This window comes from Chironomus tepperi, unplaced genomic scaffold (assembly GCF_022539635.2).
Source record: "Chironomus tepperi strain 1889 unplaced genomic scaffold, CSIRO-AGI_Ctep_v1 contig_445, whole genome shotgun sequence".
NCBI classification, from domain to species: Eukaryota; Metazoa; Arthropoda; class Insecta; order Diptera; family Chironomidae; genus Chironomus; species Chironomus tepperi.
Genome location: NW_027226567.1, coordinates 2,360,927 through 2,378,384, shown reverse-complemented (window position 1 = coordinate 2,378,384; position 17,458 = coordinate 2,360,927). Strand labels below are relative to the sequence as shown.

The following is a 17,458-nucleotide window of genomic DNA, read 5'->3' as shown; positions in this document are numbered from 1 at the left end:
AAATAGATGAGTTATTTTGAGAGATTCTGGCTTGGTTTGGCAACAAAAATGGCTTGTTTTGTTCAAAGCAGTTCAAAGTTGAAGTTTTTTATGAACGTGGGATTTTTGTGAAAAAAGGGTATTAAACTATGTACAATAAATATTATTTAAATCTTAAATGAGCGGTATAACAATTTAAGTCGGAAATTTGATTAGAAAATTAGATATTTTTGCAGGTATCTTAATATTTCAGCTCCTTTTAGCTTTTTATCTCTTCCAGGTGACTTTATTGAACCTAATTTGATCCGAATAGACTTCATTTGACCTGACTAGACTTCATTTGTCCCCATTAAACTTCATTTGACTCCAGTAGACTTCATTAAACTCCACTAGACTTCATTTTGCCTCCTAATTCCTCTAACAACGCCTCCGAATTCCCAATTATACTTAAAAATTCAAATTTATCAATTCTTTACATAATCTTCTATATTCCATAACCAATTTTCAAGCTTTAATTCTCCTATTGTCTATCAACTCTATAATCTACCAAAAACATATTTCACCACAAAAGCAAAATTACATGTCATATTAATAATTGTCAATGAGAATAAAATTGTCCCATTTTATTGCTTTTTCTTTGCTGAGTCTCCACAGAACTTTTAATGTCTTCTTAATCCTTCTTTTTCATTGAAAATAGGCTTACAAATCGTTTATGATTAGCGCAATAATTTAGAATAAGATATGACCTCAATGACAGGCTCCGATCTTCTTCTAGAGATTATTGATTTTTCTGCGGGCAATAAAGTTGAATTTAGAGTTGGATTTTTTTGGGTAGGATTGAAGTCTCTTATGGGAATTGTTTTGCAGACGGTGTAGTACGGTGCTTTTGGGATTTGGTTGTTTTCTAGATTCTTGCTGGTATGATTAGAGAATCAACAGGTCAAATTAGAGAAACCGGTCTCTGAGCTGTGTGTTTTGGAAGACTCACAGAGGTGAAAATGCATCTTATGAAGCTTTAATGGAGTATTTTCCATTTGTGTCATTCAAGCGGTAATGTTGGAAATGATTTGATTAATTAGACAAGACACATATGATCTATACGGCCAGATAAGTAAGGAACTGTAATTGGACAATAAATATTAAGAATATTTCAACGTTTAATTTAAATTTAAACTAACTGAGCAACTGCAATTAGTTGGTTTCCCCTTTTTATGGTTGTTAGTCCCCTCAATAGGAATATTCAGTTTGTTTTCAATCTTCAAGCAATAAAAATCATAAATTTTAATATATTCGTTCAATTTCACGATATTTTCTTATAATTTCCTACATTTACAAGTTACATCTGTGCTTCCAACAGCAAAAGACAACCTCAAACGTCTTCTAGCATTGAATATTGTCATAAACAAGTGAGCTCAGCCACAACAACTTCAATTAATATCAAAAACCGTTTCAATTTTCTTTCCCTTCAACTTTATGTACAGCAAAAGAAATAAGTTTTCAAAGATTTTTCTGACATTTATTCAATTTCCTTCTGATTTTATCAGCAGAACGATGTTTACTTTTCCAAACCCCTTATAAGATCCAGTGACAACATTTTCATCTCATAAATTGAAAAAAGATTTCCAACAATTTTCATAACTCAAAGAAAAAACATTTTCACTATCAGCAATTTTCCATCAAAAAAGAGTATCAATTCAGAAGCAACATTTCAACAGGCCCACAAAAAAAAAATTTTATCATCTGATAGAATCCCGCGAAAAGAAAGAGCATGTGGAAGTTTATACAATTTGAAATTAAGCAAATATTATGAGAATAAAAATTTTTATTACCACGAATGCATTATTTAATTTTATTTCTCATGAGTAATGAAAGTCAAACATTCACTCACAATAAATTGTTGAATGTTCACAAAAAAGAAAATTGTTACTGTACATATCTTATTTCTTCGCTGAATGGAATCACTTCGGAGAAAAAAGTCGAAGATAGGAAATAAAATAAAATAAAAAAAAAAGTTTTTTTTTTTCGCAAATTTTTCTTTTAACAACTTTTTTGAGTTCTTGTTTTTCGTCATGTGTATAGATTGAGGATGACTACATATGTAGGTGTATAGGGGTATGGATTTTGAGGTAGGCAATTGAATCTGTTTCAAAATTGTTGATGATATCTGGAAATTATTCTCAAATCTTGACCTATAGCAGTGGTGAGCAACCTTTAAATTTTCAAGGCACACCTAGGCTGCATACCACTGGCCCTAACCTAACATACAAAAAGCATGCTCACATTAATGAGCACACTCAAAGCATGCTTTTTTCAAACAAATGAGCATGCTCACAAAAGTGAGTTCACTCAGAGAATGCTCTTTCTCTATTAGGGCTAGATCTAAAAAAAGATATAACTAAGACTTAACTAAGACTTAACACTAACTAAATAGTGTTAAGTCTGTGTGCTGTTCCGCGATTCTTGTTTTTGAAAAATCATAAATATGTGAGTATTTTCAAAGTTCAGATCCCAAACGACACATTATGTCGATTACGTTATAAAAATATTCGAAATCTTGATGACGGTCAAATTACCATCATGGGAAGATTATTCAAATTCATTTGATCGTCGTCAAAATATGAATCCGAGCGACAGGTTGCGACGAACAGCATTTTTCGCAATAGAAGCTAGTCTAAATCAGGTATTGCGATGCCGAAAGGGCAGCTTTGAGTCTTACATTCGGCGACGAACTCATAAAGGCGTGCCAAAGCGAACTTAATGTTGCATTTGGGTCGAAGAAGCGTTGAAAGCATAATGTTATTGGATTTTTGTCTCGAAAACCCCTAGCAAGTTGAAGAATATTAGGAAAATAAGTTAGTTTGATCAACAGCTTCCAGGTCATTATGAAACATCTCAGTACTTCGCCACCGGTTCATTCCAGATTGATCTTCAAATCAAAGAATCCACATCCAAATTGTAAGACGTCTTCGAGTGACACAAATGAAGAAGGTTCCACCATACATCAGATAGAAGCCCTCTCCATGCGACATCCTTCTTAATTTGTGTCGCTTGACACCAGACTTCAATTTCCAACTCAAAAATCTCTTCCTAGCCATCCAACATACATGATGCGACCTATGTGAATGTATATTATAAGTTTTTCATTACTCTATTGATTCAAAAAGCGCATACTTCAGATTTATGTTTATTCTCTAAATTGAATTATAAACTTTTTTTTTATTTTGTTTACTCTTTGTGTCTGTTTATATCCGAAAAGAGCAAAATTGTGCTATTATTTTAAGATCGTCTGATGTTCGCATTTTTAGGCGAAAAGATGAAGAGCTGATTTTTAGTTTTATGGATGGTGAAAATTTGTTAGGCAAAATACAATTTTGTTAATTGTTTTAACAAATTTATTGTTTTTATAAATCGTCCCAGAACAATTTAATTATTTTTGGTGTTGATGTGTGGGATGTGTGAGATTTGTGGTAATTGCTGCTATTTTTTTGTACATTTAATTCTCAGGCAATTGTGAAATTTTTGGTAGATTTTTGTGGACAATATTTGTGGTTTATGGATTAAATGGGTGGGCGGGGCTCTCATTGAGGATGATTAAGTGCTTCTGGAAGGTACATGACGTAGAAAAGACGAGGAATTATGTCTTTAAGCAAGCATGGCTATTGCTGGAAGTCTGATTCGATTAAATTAAGAACCAACTTAGAATCACGCTGGTTTGTTCAATTTTTTGAACTTTTCTAAGTCGCATGTCTTTCAGGATCTTAATACCCATCAATAATACTTATCAGAACCCCAATTCCCCCAACAAAACTCACATCCAACACCCCAAACCTCATTAAAATATCAGACAATTCAAAACTTAATTAAAGTTATATTTATTAAGTGCTAAATTCGCACACCTGAAATGTAAACAAGCTCATCAACCTTGAAAAGAATTTTTAAGATAAATTGTTGTACACAACGACCGTACGTAGCTAGTTGAAGGCAGAAATTTTGATGGGAAACATTAGAAATCACATGTTCATATTGATACAGCCTCTTATCTTTGTGACATCATGACTATCAAGTTTTGTGTTGTATATTTTAGAAACTGAAGCTTCTGGTTTTGTGAAATATTGCAGGAATAGATGAAATAATTCAGAATATTCAAGGAGAATCGACTTTTCCTGTCATAAATTGTCACAGAGACTTTAGCGGAAGCTTCATCCCAAATATTGGATGTCATAAGTAGATGAACATGTTATTTATAGCCAGAAAGGATTCATTTAAGATTCTCTATTAATCTTTTGTTAAGGGTCAGTGTGAAAATGGTCCATTTTTGGATATGCGCTTATGTCCGATGACTTCTTACTCTATAAATCTATTTAAATTACTTTAATTAATTTATTTGCATCTAAACCGTGATTTATGTAATTAACCCAGTGTGAATCACTTGAATTTATATAAATATGCAGCACTTAATACAATCCAGATCAACAAGAACCAAAATAATTAACATTTTGAATCAACAAGTTGGACCTTGGAATTCCCAAAAATTTTCTTAGTTTACTTAAAGAAAAATGTTCATCACGTGTCGGTAAGTAAACGTAAAATAATTATTGCAACAGATTATTGAAAATTATTGGTAATCAAGGTTATCTCCTACATAAGCAACAGCCACAAAAATTGTTTAAATAATAATCATTTACTAATGATGCTCAGAAATATTTTTGATCTAAAATCTTAGGAATGTTTAAAATTTTTGGGCAAGAGAAAATTTTCTTCTCTAAACATTTGAATGGGATTGTTTGGTGGTGATGTTTAGTATGCAGGCAGGATGTGCCGATGTTGAGAATTTTTTAAGGCTGAGAATTTGGGAATCCTAGGAGAAAGGGGTTGGGTCTAGACTCTAGGGTTTTATATATGCTGATCTCTCAGACCACTTCAATACCTTAAGCTTCTTGCATCATGCTTGAACATTAAGAAACGCTGAAACTCCTTTTTATTCAATAGCAGGCAAGGAGCGTGCTCTCATGAGCAGATTAAGTTGAAAGCAACGCTCACGATGCACTGAATTAGGATTTTATGTGAAAAGATTCTGAGAAACACAATTAAGCCACTAGATCATTGTTATATTGTCGTGTAGACGGCAAGATATTTGGGTGCCCCCTCCTTGGTCAATTTGTAGATCGAAAATACTGTAACACATTACTTCAATTCCTTAACATCTCTACAATTTTATAGGCAAACTATTTAGTGCCTCTTGAAAACTCTTGAAAATAATTTGTGGCACACAAGGAACGATATTCTTCAATAAATTAAAATCGTCTGTTTTTGGGGTTTGTCAAAAGAAAAATACGGCACACCTGAGATATTTCACGGCACACAGTGTCGCGGCACACTGACCAGATGACCAAATGACCAGATTGCTTACAGTTCACTCGAATCATTCCACAGATGTAAGTCAAACATTGTTGCAATTACAATTGTAACGTTCAAGTACAATAACAAATAAATTCAGATGCTGAACTGCTCTAAAATACCATTATTCATCAAAAACTGGACCATCGATGAATATCATCACCAAAAGACCCCCAAATGATAAAAAAAAGAAGAAAAATCTAAGTGAAAAATGTGTTCATTCATTCACTTTTCCATGCTTTAGACACATTAATTTGAAATAATCAAGATAACATTTTTCTCTCTCATTTTATCTTTCCACGTCTATTCGCACAAGCGAATGTAATTGCTGAAAATATCGAAGAATGAAGCGAAGAAAATGAATATTTTTCAATTTCATTGTTTTTGGCAATTTTCCTTAAATTGTTTTTCGACTCTTTTTCGACAGTAATAATTTAGTTAAATTAAAAAACTGACATTTACATTTTTTGTGCGAGACATACGGTAAGGAACAACAATAATCAATAATCTAATTCTTCACATGGAAATTTTTACTTGTTTTTGCCAGAAAAATTTTACCCAAAAAAATAAAAGTTTTCAGCATATCACGTATTGTTGTTTGTCAAAAATATCCTCCCTTAACTTCAATATTTTTGTGCTTTACGCTCTAAAAAACATGTTCGTCGCGTATCGTGATGAAAAACAGACTTTATTGTAAATTTATGTTTTTTGATGACGGAAAAAATATACTTAATGAATAGTGTATTAGAGCATTGACATTATCTACATCAATATAATATTTTTGACAGTTTCAATTACTCGAGTGTTTACATCAATGATTCCCATGATTATTGAGAATAGAAGTTTTAATTAAAAAGAAGTGTGAATCATTTATGGGGAATTGAAAAGATTCAATGAAGACTGTATTCAAGATACTGTACAATTCAAGACATTCAAGTGCTCTACTTGTGTTGCGAGCTATATAAAGGGGAATATGTCAGTCACAATGTAGAGCTTTTCTGGCTGAGAGGATTGGCAATTGACCGAAGGTCTGTAATGTGCCTTTTACAGGGACATGGGGTCGATTCCTATCAGAGAAAGATTTTTCAGCAATTATATGTGCAGAATAGAATTCATCCAAAACTGCAGGCCTCCTGCCTTCAGCCTTAGACAAACTATGAATCACAGCCGATAACTTCAAGCCTGTTGCATCTTAATGATCTCTAGTTGGAGCTCTTGGACGCAAACATCATGAAAATTGCTCTGAAGCCCAATCATACCAAATGACCCAGACTCCAAACCTAATTTGAAAAATCCAAGAAACAGGCAACTCAGATGACAAAGTTTCCCGCCCTTTTATCTCTTTCCTTGTCACTTGTCACCTACGTTATTCACCCCCGGAAGAACCCGATTTGTCAGAAACTCTTAATAACTTAGAAGATAAAATCCATACAGAATTGATGTCAATAAAAATAACAACAATTCTCAAATATCAAATCTACTTAGTACATCAACAAGCATGTAAAGATTCTAAAGTCGTATCATATACAATATGTATGTAAACTGATAGCTTCTTATTTCCTTAGAGATATGTTGTGTTTTCCTTTAGACTTTCTATCTCTAAGCACCAGCATTATAGAAACATTAAGCTCAGCGAAAATCATAAGAAATAAAAAAATGAAGAATTTGTTTGGGAAATTCATAGAATATGAAAAACCTTTAAATATTAAGATCATTGAGATCCAGAGCTGAGTTGGGGCGTTTTGTGGCTGGTTGTTTAAGGGGTGATGGTGCGCCAGACCACCGCAGTCAGTAGAAACCTACAGTTTATAGTTGTATCAGAACCATTCCTTTGATGACGCTATTCTAAATTTATTGTCTTTAGCCTATAGCATAGAAAGTCGCGTAAGGCGAATGCAAATAGGGTGCACATGCACATGTTCTGTGAGAGGTTGTGAGCAGCATAAATTTCCTCGACATTCATTAATTTTTGTGAGTTTATCAATATCACTTGTGCTGTTGTGAGTTAATAAAGGGTTTTGTGCATAAATGACGGCTTCGGTTTGCTCAGTACTGGGAATTTTAATGTATTAAGCTTCCATTTACAAGATGTGCTGTGAATCGATGTAGCTTTGTGATCCAAATTACTCAGAATTGTGAACCAGACTGATATTTTCGAGTCCTATGTCTTCTTTGTTGGTAAAGCAATAATTAGGCACCAAATTACTCAGCGATTGCGCCACCGAGTCACCTCGACCCATAAAATTGACATTAATTCTGCAATGTATTTATCCGTCAAGACAACAAAAGAAACAAAGGAACTAGGTTTAAAACACAATATTAAGAATTTCCTGACAATCTGACACATTTCAAACTAAAAGCCAGTCAATATGACCGAGATAAAACAATAAACAGCAGCGAAACTGTAAGTGCGAGTAACTTTGTGTACAACATTTCTTACATTCGATGTATTCACATACGATAACCTAGAAAATATATTATTTCCATGCAATTTTATTTATTTTTGTACAAACTTCCGTTTGCTATCAACGAAACATCACAAATGTATTATATATAGTAATGTACGCTTTAAATTGACTGTGCAATCAGTGACAGACGATAAAAATATCTCTGTCTGTTAAACAAAGAAACATCACATCAAACACATTATCTTTCGTTTAACATATAAATTGATTCCACAAACTTATTTTTCCCCTCCAACTCCGCAGTTCTTTGGTCGTGAAAATTATGATTTTATTATTCTTTTTACTCCTTTTTTTTCTTTGTTACGTCAATGAATGTTGTTTGTGGAATGAGGAAAGCTATCATGAATTAAATATGTGTCAATTTAAGTTAATGTTTAAGTTGGAATTGTTTTGAATTCTCTTTTTTTGTATTAAGTATGTAGATGCAATGCTCTCATTAGCATACATGAATACAGATTTGGGTTGATGGTTTGTGGAATTTTTGGAAAGGAAATCTGTGAAAATAAGTGTTTGAATGATCTGGAAATAAGGATTTAGATGGCAAATGTAGTCTTAGACAGAGTCGTGACAAAAAGACCCGGAAATCTTGCGTTTGACTCAATCTTAAGACTGAACTTTACTCAAGCTTGAAAGTCGGATTTGACTTAAGCTTGAGGATGGACTTAACCCTGACCAGGATCACCTTGATTTGTTTTCAAATTTATGATATTCTTTGAACAACATCCTCTTTGTCTCAGAACTTTAACGTCTTTAATATAAAATTCACGTTCAATTTATCATAATTTACATCACAATTCATCCTATAACACTCCAAATGGTGTCATGCTCCATCACTTAAAAACAACCATCTTTAAGAACAAGAAAATCACACAAAAATTGGTTAAAACTTTCGCAAAAAGAACACAACCTGGCACAAAAGTTTAATTTCTTCTTTTCATAATTTAAATATAAAACAAAATAAAGAAGTAAGTGAAATATTTTTTTTTTGTTCACATCCATCAAACACGAGAGCGTCAAGTTCAAAATACACACATTTCTCCATATGCCTTATTTTATTTTCTCATAAGATACATGTCGGGCTGTTATGTGTGAACATGAGAATAATTTGTTGTCATCTGACATTTTGAAAATAAGCATAAAGTGTGAGACATACACATGAAATTGCATACAATAAAAAAGAGAGTATGTACAGTCGAATTTCAATACACATTCAAGGACATGCTCGGATCAAAATAAAATATAAAAAAATATTGTGATGCTGATTAGGTCACGTTCATGTAAGATGATTTTATCGCGAAATTACAATAATAAAGTATTTTAATTCAATTTATCACATGTGATAATAAAAAGTACTGCCGTGGCTACCTGGCTGATTGAGTTTTTTTCTGTACTTAAGTAAATGATTGTGTGTTTGATGATATAAGGAAATTGAGGAAACACGCACGGAAACAGAATGATTTATATTTCAATTGCAAATAATCTTGATACTTTAACCTTACAAATGACGTGTATGCAGCCTACAAAAACGCATTGTCTGTACAGTAAAGTGATAATTTTGAATTGCATAATTTACTTAGATTATAGATCTTTATAGACAATTACGGTCAATTAACGAACATTTTCTCGCAATATTGCTATAGTGTGAAATTAATTTGTTGCAAGTGGATTAAGAATTTTGTGAGACTTGCTTCGTGCTTGATAGTTAGTTAGTAATTAATTTAAATTGTTTTGGGGAAATTTTAGGAATCAGGAAATTGAAATAAAATTAGTTTCAATTCATGACTGAATTCAAGTCTCAGAAATTATACTTGAAAGTATCAATCAATTTGAGAGTTCTTGAATGAGGTCAAAAATGCCAATTCGATAACCCTTGAGTTAATGAACAAGATTTTGCATGATCTGAATTATTTTGAAGTTGTTTTAGGAAAGTTTGAGAATTTTGAAGTCGGTTTTAAAGTAGTGATGGGCAACCTATGGGCCGAGGCAAATAATTACTCGAGGCTTGCCACCAAGGCTTGCTACCAAAGTGAAAGATTGTCTAATACTGTTTTGAAGTATACCCGAGCGACACAAGGCTCAAAATCTGCCGTTAGGGTGCCATTTGGACAATTTTGATACGGCGATGTAGCTCTCTAGAGCTTACTTATCTTGAATATACTAGACAAAGATGGTCGTGATTGTTGTTCTAGAGAGCACAATCTTTGATTTGCCAGGTAGGGCTAGTAAACAAGTTGTGGGATACTCATTAAAATTACAGTTCAGTTCACATATTTTGTACTATCCATCATTAATTAATCTCATAAAATCACACACAAAGCTTAATTTATGCATTAAAATATTCAAATTTCTTTTCCAAACTACACAGACCTTCATCATTTTCTTCCTACCTTCCCCGAAAAAAGAAGAATCACCTGATTACAACAGACAGACTTTAATTACCAGCAATCACATCTCATTATACCAAAAGAATAAGAAAATCTGAAAAAACAGCCCCAAAACTTTCAAAGATACATTTATGAATGAAAATACGCTCTAGTTATTCATCTACAGCTATCATATCACCTTACTTCCAATTTCAATTTCATTTAACTATTTTTCTCGTCATATCAAAGGTCATAATACTGAACATTAGTAATTTTCTGCTCAGTTATGCTTAAGATGCACGTAGCAAATGTTAAAAGACCCGACATCATAAAAGAAATGCTTTGTCTTAAGTTTCTAGCTAATTAATTAGATTCAGATGGAAAGAAAATGTTTTTAAGGTAGATATATTGCATTGTTCATGATTTATATTGTTGGGGTGGGTCAATTGAGTGCTAAGTTGAGTCTTTGAGATGAGGGAACGTTTGGAAGTTATGGAATGGTTAGGGAAGTGAAAGGAGAATCTTTAATTTTTTGCGGCACATCTTGGAGATCAAATCCACAAGCGGCATACGTTTTATGGTATTTTTAAAAATAATTGGCTACACATTTGTGTGTCGCAACATAAAGGTTGCCCACCACTGGCTTAGGGAAAGGAGGGGTAACAATTTCATTACCCAATGGACATTTTGGGTCGTGATTTTGCTAAAAATCGTTGGAATGAAGATCGAGAGTCTAAAAACCCCAATTTTTCCATTACGATATTTCAGAATGTTCCCTAAATTGATGAGAAAATTGAGCTTGTGTCATGCCTTTCTATGATTTATCTTCAATGATTCTACATGATAAATTAACCCCTATTGTCCTATCCACCCTACCCCAATTACATCAACTAAATTTCACTCTCAATTTCATCTTTTTATACAATTTATTCTACCCCAATTCCTAAATTAAAAGAAGCAATCAAGCACAAAATAATAAGAAAAAAAAGTAAATTAACATTTTTTTATTGCACAATCTATAGCTCAACCCGATAAGGGGCCGTTCACTTATTACGTTCGCTTTTTAGGGGGGAGGGGGGGTCTAGGATTTTGTAACAGCCTCAACCAAAAAATTTTTTTTGTAACGACATTTTGTAACGAGGGGGGAGGGGGGTCTAGAAATTCGTTTTTTTGCGTAACGTAATAAGTGAACGGCCCCTAATGGAAACGTGCAAAGACTATTGTTTATTTTTAGCATTTTTTTTCGGGTATAGCTTAAGGTGGGGAATTCAGGAAGTGATCAGCAATATTTGCTGAAAAACACTTTGTTGCCATAAATCATACGAGAAGATGTGTTTGCATTAGATATACACAAATGTATGAAAAAAAAAGTAGGAAGATGCGCTGTACTATAAAGAAACATTTATTGATTACATTCTTGAGAATTGAGCTGTACGCAATATAATGAAATATGGGAAATAATTTTTTTTGTTATGTTCTCAAATCGCTATTTGAAAGTTACATCAATTTACATCCACGAGCATGTTGATCTATCTCCATTATTTTACATACATTCATCTTCTTTTGTTTATAAATAAATCTTTTATTTTTTCAGGGTTTTTTTTGTGTCATATTCAAATTTTGTCACAAGTTCATGTCAGATCGTGTTTATTTACTCTATTTGATGTGTGTTAAACAGCAAATTGTCATCATCTAGTATATAATTTAAATATAACTGCTTTGCAACTCTGCATGTGTAATTCAAATCATCAAACCGAGAAGATTGTGAAAAAGCTTTTAACAATTTTGTGCATTTTAGTTCCAATTCAGAGCTTTTAACTTTACATTTAAAAACAAATTTGTCTTGACTTTAGACGACTGAATTGTAAAATGTCAGTAATGCTATGAAAATCCTTGAAGATTTACTTGCTGTAATGCATGGAAGTAAATTGAAAATGGATCTTTTGTTATGCTTACATGACTTTTTGTTATATTTTCTTGTATTTTAGTTGTTAACGGTTAGAAATTATTTGAATATTTACCGGTTAAATATTTTTTGAATTTTTTCCTAATTTCTCTATTTTGAATAGTTGCCCCCCCTCAAAACTCAATTTCATTATCACTCTTTTTCAAGACATTAAGCAGAAAACATCGCTAAATTATACTTTAATTTAATTATTAGATATCTTCTAGAGCTAAAATTGCAATTAATTAAGCTCGACATTCGCTTCCATCCCGGATAAGCTGCACAAAACAATATTTGATCAAAACAAATACAATTCATCAATTTTGATCAATTTCTTTATAGAAATCGCTTCCATTATCAGAATTGTCTCTTCTTTTTATCTAAAACATACACGATTTTTCCATTATATGCTTCAAATGCTTATTCTAGTTGAGAATATTCATCATTTTTTTTTAAGGAAATCATTTATCATTAAATAGGAAATTGAAATTGAGCAAATTGGAAAGTTTTGAAGATTGTTTCAATTACTTAATAGCCTCATAGAAGCAGTGTGTAGGCATAAAATAAGCAACAGCTTTTGAGTACTCTTATGTGTTGGGTAAATAAAGCCTAATAATTATTTGAGAGATGAATAAATTGTGTATGTTTTGACAATTGGTCCATTAAATACTAGCTTGAAGCCATACAAATCCCTCAAGAATTATTTCTGTGAGTATTTATTGTTTATTATTTAATAACTTTGTTCCCGAGCGGCACAAATGAAGAAGGGACAAGCCAAGGAGCTTTTGAGGCTCTGCTAAATCTCTTGTATTATTAGAAAATGGGTGCCATTTGACGTTCCAGTGGTAGTTGACTCAATTTGGCAGCAATATGGATGCCATTTGGTCTCTACTTGGTAGCCGCCTCCGTTTGGCCGCCATATGAATGCCATTTGACCTTTCAGTGGTAGCCGACTCCATTTGGCAGCATCATGGATGCCATTTGGTCTCCACTTGTTAGTTGCCTCCGTTTGGCAGCAACATGGATCCACAAATGACGACTTCAATTTGGTATCAATAAAAGAGGTTTAGCGGAGCCCCAAAAGCTCCATAGCCGAGCCTTCTTCATTTTTGTAGCTCGGGTTTGCAGCAATGGATCAATTTATTTTCCCACTTTTTTATTTGTTTTGTTCATGAAAAGAAAAGCAGTACATCAAAGGATGTCTGTTCATCTTAAATTTTATAAAATTGTAGCTCGTTGCTATGCTTCGTATTTCACTCTAGGAGACACTCAATGTGCTCATATATGATATTAATTCAAAAGAAATGGAAATAAAATTCATTAAATTTTTTTTAGAATTTATTATTCATTACTCAATTTTATTGCTTTTTATATTAAATTTGAAATTATTCATGACAAAATTATTGGATATTTTTGAAAAAAAAAAAAAAATATATAAATCAGCTCATAAAACAACAATGTTTAATCTGTGTGTGCATAAATTGCAGTTCATATGTGTACATTTCAATACAAACAATGGCTTGCCAACCTGTGGGATTTTTGTTGATATTTACTCAGTTTAAACCGCATAGAAGAGACATCATCTGATGTGAAAAAATATTCATTGACCGACCGTACGCTTGATTTGTGTATTGTCATTATCTAATGTAGAATTTATGTAATTTTAATGTAATTATTCAAAAATTTTGTTTGAATGTCAATGAAAATTAAATTGACGGTTGGATGATGAATTTTACATTATATATTATGTTGGGCTGGGTTTGGATTTGTTTGTGCAATTGAAGATCATGGAAAATATGAAATTTCAATGTTTTAAAGGTTATTGATCCATACTATAGAGGTCAGTGCAGAATAACTGACATAAACAGATAAAGTGCAATTTAAATTTGCATTATTCAAATTTCAATTGAATTTAATTTTATTGGGTGTTTTGTAACTTTAAATTGAAATTTAATTTGAGATGATATTTCTTAGGTTTAGTCTATTTCTTAGACAATATTCTAAATTCTAATCATCTCATTACTGTTCAGCCTTATTTTACACAATAAATAAAGGGTTATATTCCAAATTCAAACAAAAGTAGAATTTGACTCTTAAAGTAGAATATTACAAAATAAAAATGCCATCAAAGCTACTACATTGTGTAGCTTACAAATCAATAAAGGATCAAGAACGGCTTAAATGCATCTGATTCTTAAGATACAGAAAGACTTTGATTGACTTTGATGAATAGTGTCTGTGTATTGATAGGAAACTTTTTATTTGATAACTGTGCATTAATAAAATTATTTCAAGGGACATAAATAAAAATGTTTTGTCACAATTTCTTTTTGGAAATTTGGCAGGACTTTATGGTCCCCTAACAGGCAAAGACCATAATTTCACTGTATAGAAACGCTGTACACTGACGGTACCTAAAGCGGTCTCTTAGAGATCAGAACTTCTTTAAAAAAAATAGAATCCGGACTCCATGGACTCCACTAGAATCTAGACTTCAGTGAAGATGTATTTTTGGACTTTAAGATTCCAGACTCCTATAGTCCTGCCAACTCTTCTTAACGGACACATTTATTAACGTTAAACGGAATTCGTTTCGTAGTATCGCTCGCGTATTGATGCAAATTAGTGAAGATTTAGTAAATTAATAGCACTATTTAGATATAATCTCTGCAAATGTTCATACAAGGATCAGACACTGTTCAAAAAATCACAAAATTTTGAAATATTTTACAATTTATTTTTAAAATAATTCTAATTTAAATATATAAAAAATCATGTTTTTTATGAATTTTCAACACAACAATTAAAATTTCTCCAATTTTTTAAATCATTTAATCTTCTTTTAATTTATTTAATTTTAATATAATGTCTAACTTTTCTATGTATGGCTTAAGTTGTAAAACGTATGATGGATGATATCCTGAATATTTGATAGTAAATTTGATTATTTTTACTATGAAAATTCACGTAATTTTTGTTTTTATGGACTTCACTCATGCCCAAGTTTGAAAATTGCAATAATTTTCCTATTTGTTCTAATTTAATTATTTCAACACAATTTCATAATCAAATTTCGATCAAAAAAAACCTATAAAAATGTTTATCACTTTGCTCAACTTTGAACTTTTCAAAAATATCACAAAAAGTCTCTTCATCATAATTTTAACTAACAATTTCCATTATTATGTTAATTAATGTCGTGACACATGAACTTAAAAATTCACACACCTCAAAAGAATTTTACAAAAAATAAAAATAAAAACAAAATTTTCAAGATTTTTCGACCGATAACAACGATCGAAAAATAAAAAAAATCAAGAAGCTTAAGCATTCATATCATAAGTAATGGGCCAAAAATTGAAGGCAGTTTCCGTTAAATCATTATCATTATTATTTTTTCTGAAAACTCATCACAATGATTTTGATGAACGATAAAGACATTTTGAATAATCATTTGCATAGCAAGAAGCACTTTGCATTTATTTCCCATCATCATAACATTTTATGTCTAGTAAGAATATCCGAAGCATGAAATGAACCCAAAAAAAATTGTGAATTTGCTTTCATCGCTTCTTATTTCAAATATTTATCAAGATTTTTTTGCTATTTTATTTTTGATCAACATTAAAATTAATTGTGTGCTAATTCGCGTAAAGTAACATGATCTGTTGAAAATGCTCATATCATTCACACTATTTCGAACTGAATGACGGCAGAACTGAATGAATTGTAATAAGAATAAGGAAATTACCAGTTTCAAAAAAAAAATAAAACTTTTTTAATCAAATTATTTTTTTTTCTTTTTTTTTATAGATCGATAAACGTCAAAGACACGGCAAATTTTTATTCCATTTACTGACTTTCTATCACTTGTCAGTTCTTATTTTTTTAATAAATTTTTTTCATATTTTTTTCACTTTGTCTGTTTTAAATTTATTCTCACTTAATTAAAATATTTTATTTTATTTTTTCATTTCACTAAATTTTTTTTATATTTTTCTATTTAATTTCTTTACATTTTTTTTTTTCTAAATCAGCACGCGTACAGCATTCGATACAACATAGTTCATCCAACGACCGACTAAGACTGAACATTTTTTTTGCAAATGTAGACAAAAAGCGTCGTCCTTAGTCGCAGCTGAAATGAAAAGTCTACAAAAAGAAAATGTTTTTTTGTTATGCTCGCTCTCTTAAAGATTCTCGGAGCGAGAGAGCGAACAGATATACAACAATAGAGGAGATATCAAGAATCTTAATACACTGTATACAAAATAAAAGCTTTCAGTTGATTTAATTGAGTTAAACAAGTTCATGATGGTAGAAAGATGTGAATATCATACATGCTCGTGTCAATTAAGATTACTTCTATCTATTTTTTATTTGATTTATTATTCTTTTGAGCTGATCGATATTAGTTTTGAGTTAGATGGGATTATGATAGGTGCTAGTTAGATAATAGAATTGTATAAGGTATTGAATTGATTGTGGGAATGCTTATTTAGTAAATTGTTGATATTTTATTGAAATACTTAAGTTTTGACAAATTTACATCTTTTAATTGTCATGGGAAGTACGACAAAATCTCAAACACAACCTTCCTCCCCTTCCAAGACTCGAAGCTAAAGATACACCTGCCGGAAAACACATTTTGCTACTTTTTCACGTTATAAGGCTTTCGAGTTTTCTTATTTACTTACTTACTCTAATCATGTTCCTTTGTGCAGCTTAGGTTACAACAAAAGGCTGTCTATCTAATTCTGTTGCTGGCTCTGTCACCTAGTTTGTATACATTTTCTGTCCACTCGTTGAGCTGACATTCTGTTATCATTGATCAGCGCCAAGTAGCTTTTAAAGCCACAATTTCACTTGCGGATTCTAACCAAGAGCGATGCAATAAACTTGTGATTCTGTCCCAGCATTGACATTTTCTCTGACATACTTTCTTTAAATTTTATACCCTATCCAGACGTATTTCCTGATCTGAATCTCCTTATTGATGTCTTGTTGACTCTCTATTTGTAAAAGCTTCTCGTTTGAAGCTCCTTCGGGCTTGTTCTCTTTTAAGACTGAATAGAGTAATACAAATAAAATTCCTTTACCTTGATCCTTGAACTTCCATTCCAACTCTGCCTTAAGCAATAGTTCACAATGAACACAAAAAACCTCCACAATTGTTATTTTCACCAATATTCCAAGAATAAGCTTTTTCGAAAAATAACAAATTTTTCCCATGAAATCAATCAAAATATAAGCACAAAAGTAGATCAATTACTTAATCTTGATAAGAACATTTCCATTTCTCATTTCTT

At 31.7% G+C, this 17,458-nt stretch overlaps 1 protein-coding gene across 5 annotated transcripts in view; it reads right to left on the bottom strand.

Annotated features, from left to right (window-relative positions):
* Dh31-R (Diuretic hormone 31 Receptor) overlaps positions 1 to 16,218 on the bottom strand; it is a 59,045-nt gene extending 42,827 nt beyond the window's left edge. For all 5 annotated transcript variants that reach the window (XR_011545179.1, XM_070650552.1, XM_070650553.1 and 2 more), the window contains exon 1: positions 15,901 to 16,218. The gene's annotated coding sequence lies outside the window, so the exon portion shown is untranslated. The remainder of the gene's footprint in view (positions 1 to 15,900) is intronic.
* Between the last annotated feature and the right edge of the window lie 1,240 nt (positions 16,219 to 17,458).